This window comes from Pleurodeles waltl, chromosome 3_1 (assembly GCF_031143425.1).
Source record: "Pleurodeles waltl isolate 20211129_DDA chromosome 3_1, aPleWal1.hap1.20221129, whole genome shotgun sequence".
In the NCBI taxonomy this organism is placed as follows: Eukaryota; Metazoa; Chordata; class Amphibia; order Caudata; family Salamandridae; genus Pleurodeles; species Pleurodeles waltl.
Window position 1 is genome coordinate 242,471,225 of NC_090440.1, and position 12,316 is coordinate 242,483,540.

Sequence of the window (12,316 nt, forward strand, 5' to 3'; positions counted from 1 at the left end):
GCATATGCCCATTCAGGACCTGTGTATTGCCGACTTGCTATTCTCTTTCTTTTCAACTTTTGATCACCACTTAGTTCTCCTTCACTCAATTCTTCTTTTCTCTTAGTATCTACTTATTCCTCTATTGTTTCATTTATGACCACTTCCTTCTTTTCTCTATTTGCGATTCTGGCCAATTATCCCCTTTTCTTGATCCGTCTGTGAATATTCTTTTCAGTATTGGACTTTTCTCCTTCTCTTTCTCTATGGTGTTCTCTCTTGATGGACCTGCAACTGGTTCAGGAGGAGTCTGATCACTTTGACTTTGATCCGTCTCAACTCTTTCCCCTACTAGGTCTAGCACTTGCTCTGTCTGCTCCTTAGCATCGTCAGCTTGTGGGAGAACCCCTACTGAGCTAGGCTGTCCTGCTGTATCTGTTGCTATTGATTCTTCTGCACCCTTCTGTAATTCTTCACTTTAGTCTCTTACAGGGGTAATAGAACCATCTTCCACAAGCTCCTGTTCAATTTCAGGCTCTCTTGGCTGTTTCTCCTGTTCAGGTTTTTTCACTGTTGTTGGTGCTCTCAACAACGCTTCTTCATGATCCACTGGACATGCCACTTTCTTCGTATGACTTGTATGAATCCAGTTCGGGAGTCCTGCACACTTCACAGCTGTCGTAGTTGTTAGGACCACCTGGTAAGGCCCTCTCCAACGTGGCTCCAAACACGTCTTGCAAACGTGTTTTTGGACAACAACCCAGTCGCCGGCTCTCAGATTGTGCCCTGGATCGTGAATTGGTGGCAGGATAGTGGCCTCCACCTGCTGAGAGAAGGAGCAAACCACATCAGCCAGACCCTTGCAGTAGTCCAACACCATTACATCTGTAATATTTACAAGTGCATTGGCTGGAACTGCTGGTAGTCTCATTGCTCTGCCCATAAGGATTTCGTGGAGCGACAGCCCTGTCTTCCTGTCAGGTGTATTTCTCATTGACATCAACATCAAAGGCAATGCATCTGGCCATTTCAGATTCGTAGCTGAACAAATCTTAGCAATTCTTGATTTCAAGGTACCATTCATCTGTTCCACTAGTCCTGATATTTCAGGGCGATAGCTACAATGCAACTTCTGCTCAATGTTTAGTGCTGCACACAAAAGCTTAATCACCGCGTTATTGAAGTGAGTTCCCCTATCTGATTCTAAAGAGATCGGAAACCCGAAATGTGGTATCAACTCTCTAAGCAACAACTTTGCTACTGTGAGACTATCATTCCTTCTTGTGGGGTATGCTTCAATCCAGTGACTAAAAATGCACACAATCAGCCACACGTACTTCAAACTTCCGCACGCAGGCATCTCAATGAATTCCAGTTGCATCCTGCTGAACGGACCTCCTGCTCTTCCAATGTGGCTCAAATTCACCACTGTCCCTTTCTCCACATTTAGTTGTTGACAAATTTACAGCGATGACATACTGCTTCTGCTGCCTGCCTAAACTTGGGATTAAACCAGTCAATTTTGAACAAACGAACCATGGCATCCCTCCCGATGTGTGCTTGACCATGATAATACTTGGCCATTTGTGACAACAAACTATTTGGCAAGACCATTTGACCTTCTTCAGAAACCCATATCTCATCGGCCCTTTGAACACATTTGAATTTGGACCAAAATCGTTTCTCTTCTTTGTCAACATTACTCTGTAAGGTTTTCAATTTCTCTAGAGTATCGGTCACTCTTAAAGCAAAATTTATACATGTATTATCTTCCTCCGACATCAGTTACCACTTGTCCTTGAATGATAAACAGTTCAATGTGCAAAACCTTGCGACTTGATCCGCATATCCATTTCCCAATGATACATAATGCTGGGATTTTAGATGTGCACTGCATTTCACCACGGCAATTTCTCCAGGCAACTGTATTGCATAGAGTAATTCTTTTATTCTGTCACCATTTCTTACTGGTGAACCAGTAGAGGTTAGGAAACCTCTCTGCGACCACAATTGACCAAAATCATGAACAATTCCAAATCCATATTGGCTATCTGTGTAGATAGTAACTCTCAATCTAGCTGATACATGGCACGCTCTATTAGAGCTACCAATTCTGCTACTTGTGCAGAATATACACCTCGAAGCCAAGAAGCTTCTAATGTACCTGTAATTGTGCAGTCAGCATATCCTGCTCTCAATGTTCCTGTACCATCTCTGAGACATGATCCATCGAAAGAGACAATTTTGTAATTTTCTTCCAATCGTGTATCTCTAATATCAGGTCTCAGTTTTGTGCACAACTCTGTTACCTCAAGACAATCATGCTCAATGTCTTCTTCCCTTTCGATTTCAACAGTATCACTTGGAAGTAATGTTGCTGGGTTCAGCACTGTACATCTTTTCAATGTTACATTTGGGGCACCTAGAATGCTCGTCTCATACCTTGTCAGTCTGGCACCAGTCAAATATTGACTTTTTGTCCTTGTCAGTAAAATCTCAACTGAGTGAAGTACCATTACCGTCAGAGGGTATCCCATCACTACTCCCTCGCATTGTGAAAGGCTTTGACCAACTGCGGCAACTGCACGCAGACATCCTGGTAAGGTTGCTGCAACTGTGTCCAAGGTAGCTGAAAAACAGGCTACTGGACGATGTGAATGGCTTTGTTTAATCAGGCATTCCCACACTGTAGCTCTGCACAAATTCTCTCTCAACTCAGTAAAGCTTTCACCTGATCTTGGTCTAGTACAATGGGATCTGTAACATCCTCATGTGTCAGCTCCTGCAATGGTATGGCAATCTCAGCAAAGTTTGGAATCCACCGACGACAATAACCTACCATTCCCAGAAACATCCTGACATCTCTCTGTGAAGTCGGGGGACTTCTCTGTAATATCATTGTAATCCTTTCTCTGGAAATCCTCTTTGATCCTTTCTCAATCTGGTGTCCCAAATATTTCACTGATTTCTGACAATACTGTCATTTTAAAGGTGACACCTTATGTCCAAATTTTCCCAAGTGATTCAACAGGGCAATCGAGTCGTACTTACACTCATCCCTTGTTTTGGATGCAATCAGTAAATCATCAATGTACTGCACCAGAGTCGATTGTCCAAGACTCCAAATTCTTTTTCAAAATCTGATTGAACAAGGATGGTGACTCTGTGTACCCTTGAGAAAGCCTGCACCAGCTGTAGACTTTGTCTAGAAATTTGAAATTAAAGAGAAACTGACTATCCTTATGAACAGGCATAGAAAAGAAAGCTTGTGACAAATCAACCACTGTGAACCATTCCGCATCGCATGAATCTGAAGCATTATTACTGCTGGGTTTGGCACCACAGGACAACACTTAACCACCATGTCTTTCACTTTTCGCAAGTTCTGCACAATTCGCACTTTCCTACAAGGTTTCTTCAAGCCCATTATCGGTGAATTACATGGACTACTGAGCACTTCTTTTTAAAACCCCCTTGTTTCAGGAAATCTCCAATTATTTGTGCCACTTTCATCAGAACATCTTGTGCCATGTTATACTGTGGAAGCTGCGGAAACACTGCATTTGGCTTCAAGGTAATCTTAATTGGCTCCACTCCCTTAATCAAACCCACTTCTTTACCTGTCAGGTCCCACACATTTTCCTGCACGGTTCCCTGCAAGTCTGCATGCAATTTCACAGTAAACATCAGGAAAAACTCAATCAACGGGTATTCCTCACTAGTGATTTCATTCTCAATTTCTGGAGTTTGTTCTTTCTCATCATCACTATTCATCTGGACTGCTATTCTGGTAGTTGAACAACTGATCGAACATCTGGTCTTGCACAATAAGTCCCTTTCTAATAGGGATACTGGACTCGAGTCACAGACACCAAATTTATGTAATCCCTGAAAGTTACCAATCTCGACCTGTACTGGATCTGTGATCGGGTTTATCAACTGCCTATTTGCTACCCCTACAACCTGAACTGTTCTTCCTGAGAGAGGTAAATTCGGAACTTCTGCACTTCTCACTGTAGAATGCGTAGCTCCTGTATCCACTAGAAATTAGACTCTGTGACCTATTGCCTTCCCTCTCACAAAAGGTCCTCTTTGACTTACTTCTAAGGAGGCTGCAAGCATACATGGCTCCTCATCCGAACTATCACACATCCATTCACCATTTATTTCATTCCCGCTGTGTAATGGGAATTGGGGCACTGTGTCACTATTTCTGTCTTTTCTCTGACCTGTGACCTGCTGAGTAAGTATCATCTGTTGCTGTTCCATCGGGGCTTGAGGTATCTGCATTTGCTATCTAGGTACCATAGGAACCTGTTGCTGCATTGGTTACAACTGTGCATTTGTATACGAGGCATTTGCACCTGCTGCATGGGTTGAAAATTCTGCACTTGATTCATGTTATTCTGAAAATTCAGATTAAAGCCTCTCATTCTTGGGACTTTCACATTTTGAAATGCATTGACATTACCACTTTGCTGGACAACACCATCCTGCACCATCATCGGACACTCTCGCTTCCAGTGTCACAAGTTTTCGCAAAGATGACACAGTAACATCTTCTTCATCCCTTGCACATCATTCTGAACCACTACATTACTCAAATCCGCTCCGCGATTCATATTGATTCCACGCCCTCTACCTCTCACCTGAGGTTGGAACATAAGAGTTCCCTGTTGCTGCGGTATCTGCTGAACAAAAGCTCCCTGCACTCCTGTTTGAGCTGCCTTAATTTGCATCACCATTGCTTTTTCCTTCAACTTTTTCTGCTTTAACTCAATCTCATCACTGCAGTATTTTGCATACTGCAACACCTCATCAATTGGCTTCGCTTGCCAACAAATCAAATGACCCTTAATCATCTGACCTATTTCAGGTCTCAGTCCTTCCACAAACCTGAACACAAAATGCATCATGTCTTTTGGCTTGATCGCTTCCTTACCACTGTACTCCTTGAACGCCTTCAACAATCTCTCATAGTATGTATGTATGGACTCCTTTACCTCCTGTACTGTCCTGTCAATTCTCTGCCAATCAATATTTGTAGGTCGTCAGCCAATCTACTGCTCTCTTGCATTCAACCCACAAATCAGCTGGCACCACTATCTCCAACAGAGTATTTAGGTCTTCCCACAGACATTTCAAAAGCTTCACAAATCTATCTGTCTGCTGATACCATTCAACCAGTTTCTCCCTCAGCTTCGGATAATCATTTGTGAATGACAGAATATCACTCCTGTGCCAAGGAACATGAACAAACTGCCCTCCTGGAATTTCCCTAATCGGTAGAATTTTTACTGGATCCTTTTCTTTCTGCACACTTTCAGTCCCTTCCTGTGAGTCTTGTTTCCATTTATCCTTCTTCTTTGCCCATCTGCCTTCCCACTTTTCTAATGCTCCCCAAATCTGAGCACTCTGCAATAGTTCTTTAAGATACACTTTCATCTCAGCTGATCTCATGTGTTCAAAATCCTTTGCTTCAAAATCTAACCTGTAACTCCTTTTCAAGTGCTTCGTTTTCTCAATTTCTATGTCATGCTTCTCTGCCAAATCTGCCAACCTCTGATGTATCTTGCCCACTTCTCTCGTGATTCTTGGACATAAGTATCTCAGCTCTTCTTCAGTATAGGATTCTAATCTATTCACTCCCATTAACCCCTCGACTAGTTCAGTTATTTCTCTAGCCAGCCTCACGCGATCAATCTGCTTTTCACCCTTGGATGTATTCCCTGAAATATTCAAGCTATCTAACCACTCATTTAACTGCTGTGCTGTCAATCCTTGTAATGAATCCTTGTTTTATCACTGCACCTGGAGTTTGCGGTGTTAAGAGCTTCAACCTCTGACTTACACTTGAGCCATTTACGGCATCTGGAAGCGCAACAAGTGGTCTAAGGTCCATTAATGGTCTAGATCTGTCAAAAGTCTGCCCCCTAGATGAAACTACCTCTACATGCTCTCTCACCCCCCTCCTCATGAGGCTCTGTGACATTTCACCCTGTTTTTCTGTCATCGGTTTCTTCTGCGCACACAATGGTACAGCTGGACCAACAGTAATTGGCAACAATATTGCATCTGGTGCCGCTCTGACACCCGACTTCTGTAGAAGGGCTACTCCCATGCTCTGATTCATCACTGGTGTCACATCTGACTGTGTCCCTGTCATTGGTGTGAACTTCGGCAAAACCTGTGATTGTGCCTGAGGCATCAACATTGGAATCGGCTCGGTCTGTACTAACATTGGCCTCGGAACCACCTGCTCCGTAGGAACCACTAAGTTCGAGGTTGTCTCAAGAACTGGTATCTCTGGATAAATTCTCTCTACTGGTGGTGGATGAATCTTCGCTTGGACTACTGAAGTACTCACCACATCGGGACCACCTCTTGTACATGTCCATTATCTGTTTGCACTGGTCCCGCTGTCCCTGACACTTGGGCTGGGGCAGTTGGAGCAGAACTAGTATTTGGACCCCCTTCATGCACCGCATATGGTGGAGGCCGGTCCCTCAGCACCTGAGTAATAAGATCCTCAATATCTGAATCTTCTTCTTCTACGTGAGTTTTTTTCTTCTTTTTACTCCCTGACAAACTCTTATCACTTTTGCTAGTCTCCTCTTTCCCTTCTGATTTATCTTCCTCTGTGATAGCAGGAAACAACTTAACATCCTGCAATGTCGCTGTTCTCCACCTCTTCTATTCCCAATCCCTTCTCAATTCGGCTAGAGACTTCTCTACCTTCCTTATTCTCCTCTGAAACGTTATTTCTTGCTGCTGTCTCGCTATGAGCTCCCAAACTGCTAATGCCTCAAACTGTGCTGGTCTCAGAAGAGGACTTGTCTCATACAACATCATCGGCAACTGATCCAAAATTCTCAAATTAAACGTTCCATGCTCTGGAAATGCTAAAGCTCCCTGTTTCTCTGTCAATTTGCACCACTGCTTTAACCAAAGACATGGTGCAACACCTCCCTCCTCCATCACAATATAAGCTGGAGAATTTTCTGGTGGGGTAGGCTCCCCCACCGTCGCCTTAATGTATGTATCACCCTTTATGGCACTCTTAAATGCTTGGAAAAACTTAGGGGGTCATTCTGACCCTGGCGGTCATTGACCGCCAGGGTCAACGACTGCGGGAGTACCGCCTACAGGCTGGCGGTGCTCCCAAGGGAATTCTGACCGCGGCGGTATGGCCGCGGTCAGAAACGGAAAACCGGCGGTCTCCCGCCGGTTTTCCGCTGCCCTGAGGAATCCTCCATGGCGGCGCAGCTTGGGGATTCCATGGGGATTCCATGGGGATTCCGAACCCATTCCATGGGGGGGGATTCCATGGGGATTCCGAACCCCTCACCGCCATCCTGTTCCTGGCGGTTGTGACCGCCAGGAACAGGATGGCGGTGAGGGGTGTCGTGGGGCCCCTGGGGGCCCCTGCAGTGCCCATGCCAATGGCATGGGCACTGCAGGGGCCCCCGTAAGAGGGCCCCTAAAAGATTTACAGTGTCTGCATCGCGACGGGTGCTACTGCACCCGTCGCACCCTTCAAACTCCGCCGGCTCCATTCGGAGCCGGCTTCCTCGTGGGAAGGGGTTTCCCGCTGGGCTGGCGGGCGGCCTTCTGGCGGTCACCCACCAGCCCAGCGGGAAACACAGAATAACCGCGGCGGTCTTCTGACCGCGTAGCGGTATTCTGTTGGGGGAACTTTGGCGGGCGGCCTCCGCCGCCCGCCAAAGTTAGAATCACCCCCTTAATCTTTTCTATCTCTTGTGTATTCAAATCAAATCAGGAAATTACTTTTACTCCCAGGATTCCCTTCACCCGCTTCCTCAACCAATTGCCTCTCACGGATGGCGGCCAATCTGCTTGCGACTCTTCTCACTAACCAACCTATCCCAGCGCGCCTCACTCTGACATCACACTCACACACTATGGCTGACAAAGTCTTGCGGCTTTGTCCTCCTAGACTCCAATTCACACAAAACTAATGCAAATTATTGCTAGCACTATCCAAAAATCAACAACCAAAACAAACCTGCTGGTTTACTACAGGAAGGTACACAATTGCTTCAGAGACCTTACCGATTTTCACTGATGGCCCTTTCGCCCAAGCAGCTATTCCTCTTTTTCAGTCTCCCACATTCGCAAGCAAAATTCGACCAGCAAATTTTACTCTCAACTGATCAATGGGTCTGTCCTGGTGCACATAGGACTCGCAAAATCTCAGTTGAATTTTTCTCTTACTCACTTAACTTACACACCGACTTGTTGACCACGCCCGATCAACCTACTAAACCAGACAGATTACAACATATAAGCAAGTGTCTCCTACACTTGTCAATATAGTCCGGAGTCTTAGACCATGCAGGGTCTGTACATCATCAACAACCATGTGGACCATTTTTTAGCACAAAGCGCCACACATATGTGAAGTTCAACGACTTCCCTACTCTCACACTGCGGAGTACGCACACTTCTACTAAACTTTTACCTGGAGTACACAGACTCCCTAATTTCCCTCACATACGTCACAATTCACCTGCGATTTGCATAAGCCTTTGCAAGAGCAACCACCACTTCCATACTATCACTAAAATGCAGAGAACATACCCAACTTTACTAGCGGGATCCAGGATCTGAGAAAGTCATTTCTAGGCTTAGGGGGACATCATTCTTGCTACAATTGCCATTATGAAAAACAAAATCCAAATCTCAATAATAATGAACAACTAACTTAACTCAAACTACCACCATAACCATTAGTCACCACATAACTAGTTCTCCAAGGAAACTAACCATCAAGCTGCTACCAAAAACTGTTAGCGCGCCCTTAATAAGTAAACTTACAAGGGGACACGTATAGACCAATGAACCTTTTGATTTGCATGGAGTATCCTAGCTATGTAGTGACCAATGATTCTCAATAATCGATACACAAGAATCAATAACCATTAAGCAAATCATTAATCAACAGTTAATAAACATCACACTATGACCTTACAGCCATGAATAACCACAACTCAATATATGTTTTAGCAATTTTATTTCCCTATTGGTTACAATACTAGTTCAGGAGGTTAATTCAAACTTTATGCAAATCAAATCAAGATTAATGTATTAGTGTCCACAATAACATAATCTAATCAGAACTTGAGACTTTCTAACGCATCAGCCTAAGCCAGCATATTAATCAAAGGTGAATACGTAAACATGAGTAGCAGAGTTCAGCAAATCAGTCCGTCAATCATTTGGTCACTGTATATGTCAACGTCCTCAGAATAGGAACCTCATCTAACCCAGATTAGCATTAGCTTGTGGGACTTCATGCGAAAACAGTTTAGAACACGAATTTGGAAAACATCTAGCTAAGAAAAAAACTATTAGACAGCCCACTAGGTACCTAGAAAGGAAAGGCACAAACGTAATTCAGTCACATTGTTATAGCTACCTATCCACGGTATGGATCAGCAACAAAGTCAGTCTTCGTCTTCAGGTCATCAATCAATCAGCATCGCATCAGGCTCTCAAGAGCATGAGCCCAATGACAGAATATCAAATCTCTTCGATCTCGTAGTCTCTCTCCAGACATCTGCGCCAAACATCTGAACTCTCCCCTTCTGTCACGTCATTATATTAATGTTACCCAGACTATCCTCCAATTCCTAATTGGTCAATTAATCACCAGGTATGACTCTACCCAATAGTTTAAATTTTCTAAATCTACAAATTCAAATATTACACAGTTCTCAGGATGTCGATTGGTTCACTGTATGATGTTCTCATCATCCAGCCCGTCAGGTATTGAAAATGTTGCATCTTCTTTCCAGTCAGTGTCTCTATTGTTCAATTCCTGGGAACGTACTCTCTAAATGCTTTACACAGTCCTTGATACAAATTTGATTCCATCATCTCCTGTTCGTCGGTTCTTCGCAGAGGATTTTAGCTAAGCAGATTCTTTTATTAAAACAACAAGCAGTTCATGGTCAGTTCAGTACATCAGCATTCCTACATTGAACATTAATATTCATCTCCTGCACGAGGCCTGGCAAAACTAGGCCACAACTTTGGCTAAGTTGGCTCTACAATATAATGCAAAACATACGCTATATCTCTTAATATGATATATTACTACATTATTTTTACACATTTTCAAAGTTCCACATATTTTTGTCACTTTAAAATATTTTCGTGAATTGTTGATAGCCACTCTCCGAGGGCTCATTTTCTAACGTGGACATTATTTTTCTACGTTAATCATTTTCTAAATTTTTTCATTATTCAAAATACATAAACATCCATTAAAATTTGTAATTAATATATCTGCATTATCACACCCAAGCAAAAGTATTTAATAGTCTTGGTGGATCATGTGTCAAAATGGTTGGAAATGAAATTTGTAAGAAAGCCCAACAACATGAGTGTGATATATTTCTTTATCAATGTTTTTTTCTAGAGAAGATTCCCTGTTTGAAGACATTCCTGGATGGTGTGTGAATAAAGTATAATAGATGTAGTCCTTCCACAAGGGAATAGTCAGGAGAAGGGAGTGAACAGACTGTTGAATGACTGTATCAGGATGTAAGTTGCTATTGGGCATGATGTGAAATATTCTTTGAGGTCAATGTTGTGGGCATATCACAACACTCCCCACAGTGTCAGTAGTGTGACACCATTTTTGGCACTCAGGTGAAGGAAGGTTTGTGACATGTTGAATCTCAAATGTTTGTCGAGATTCAGAAGGAAAATGGAAGAAAGATTAGACAAGGAGCTAGGCAGGGCAATTACCATTGCCAAGGACATGATCTTAAGTTGAAGAGCAAATGTAAATGTGATGTGGTTAAAGGAGCAAAGAGCAGAGTTTGAACAAGGGGAGATTTGGTTTGTGGCAAAAAACCATCATCAACAAAGAATACATTAGATATGGAACAGTCCTCAAGGTGGGGAAAGAGAGCATAGATGGATGTGCTGTGAAGCTAGTGAATGAACTATGGTGGAATTTGGAGCATGTGGTCAAGATTGGAAATGCTGACAGTAAGGTTCTCAACAAAAGTGTTCCAAAAAGGACCACGGGACCTTTCAGAGCCCAAAGATGATACAATGACAGGATAAGTGTTTAAGTGTTCCCTGCAAGTTTAAGGATTTTGTTGTAGTTTGGCTTGCATCTTTGTTCATTCATTCAGATGAGTTTTCTTTTTGCGATTATGTTGGGTTGCGTCCCTTAGACTATCATAATTGTGTTGTATTGTCAAATTGTTCTTGTATTTCCTTGTGTTTTGGCATTTTATTTGGATGTGAAGAGGGGGTGGGTGTTATGTCCCAATCTGGATCCTGTCTCCATACTGAACTTTCCACGATTCCTTGTCATCTGTGAGGTTGGTGGGTTCTCAAAAGGTAAAAAGGGATGGTGAGGTTTTGCTGGACCTTAGGGTAGCACTGCTGCTGTTGCACCCTTCCTGTGTCAAGGTATGATAAAGCTTTCCTGCACCAGTCACCAGAGTGCATGATTCTTTCTTCTGCAACTCGCAACAGTAGTGTTATTCTAAACTGTGCAAATTAGTTGAATATGTAATGAGAAACTAATTAGGCATAAATTTTGTCTATATTACTGAACCGTTGCAGATCTATCAAGGTAAATGGTTTTGATCCAAAACCTTAATAACACTTCCGATATAAATTAGTTGAATATGTAATACGAAATTAAATCGGCATTGATGTTGTATATATTTTTTAACTTTTTTAGATCTACCAAGGTAAATGGCTTTGATCCAAAGCCTTAACAATACTTCTTAGATAACCTTGTAATAACCATCTTTATCTGTGGGCTTTCAATGGTTCAACTTTTATGGTCCTTTAAGAGTGAAGGATAGGCACTAATTGGAAGCAATTGCTGTTAGGGTTATTAAGCTTAAACTTCTCTAGTAGCTCAGAAGATGGTTCATAATCAAGCAGGCCACACACAGAGTCAAACATATGTTAAATGCCATAACCCCATTGTCAGGTTTGACCTTCAGTTTCTTCACTGGCTGACATTTTGTTCCTGGCTGTAGAGTAAGCCAACTGTTTAAGCAGGCTCATACAGCTGTCCGAAGAGCCTTCCTTGCAACAAGGAGTGATGAGGAACAGGTTTGAATCATGGTTCAACCTTTTTGCAAGCCTAAAACATTTGGGACTGTAATACTCTGCACTAGGTTTTCAGAAATGCAGGCACAGGATCAGACGTTTTTGTTCGCAGTCAGTGAAAAGATGGAATCAGTTACATTGTTGGTTCCAGTTTGGTCAAGGAGTAGCTAATTTCCTGTTCGTGTCCAGAGAGCAATGGTTTCAATATGGAAATTGTTCTCCTTAG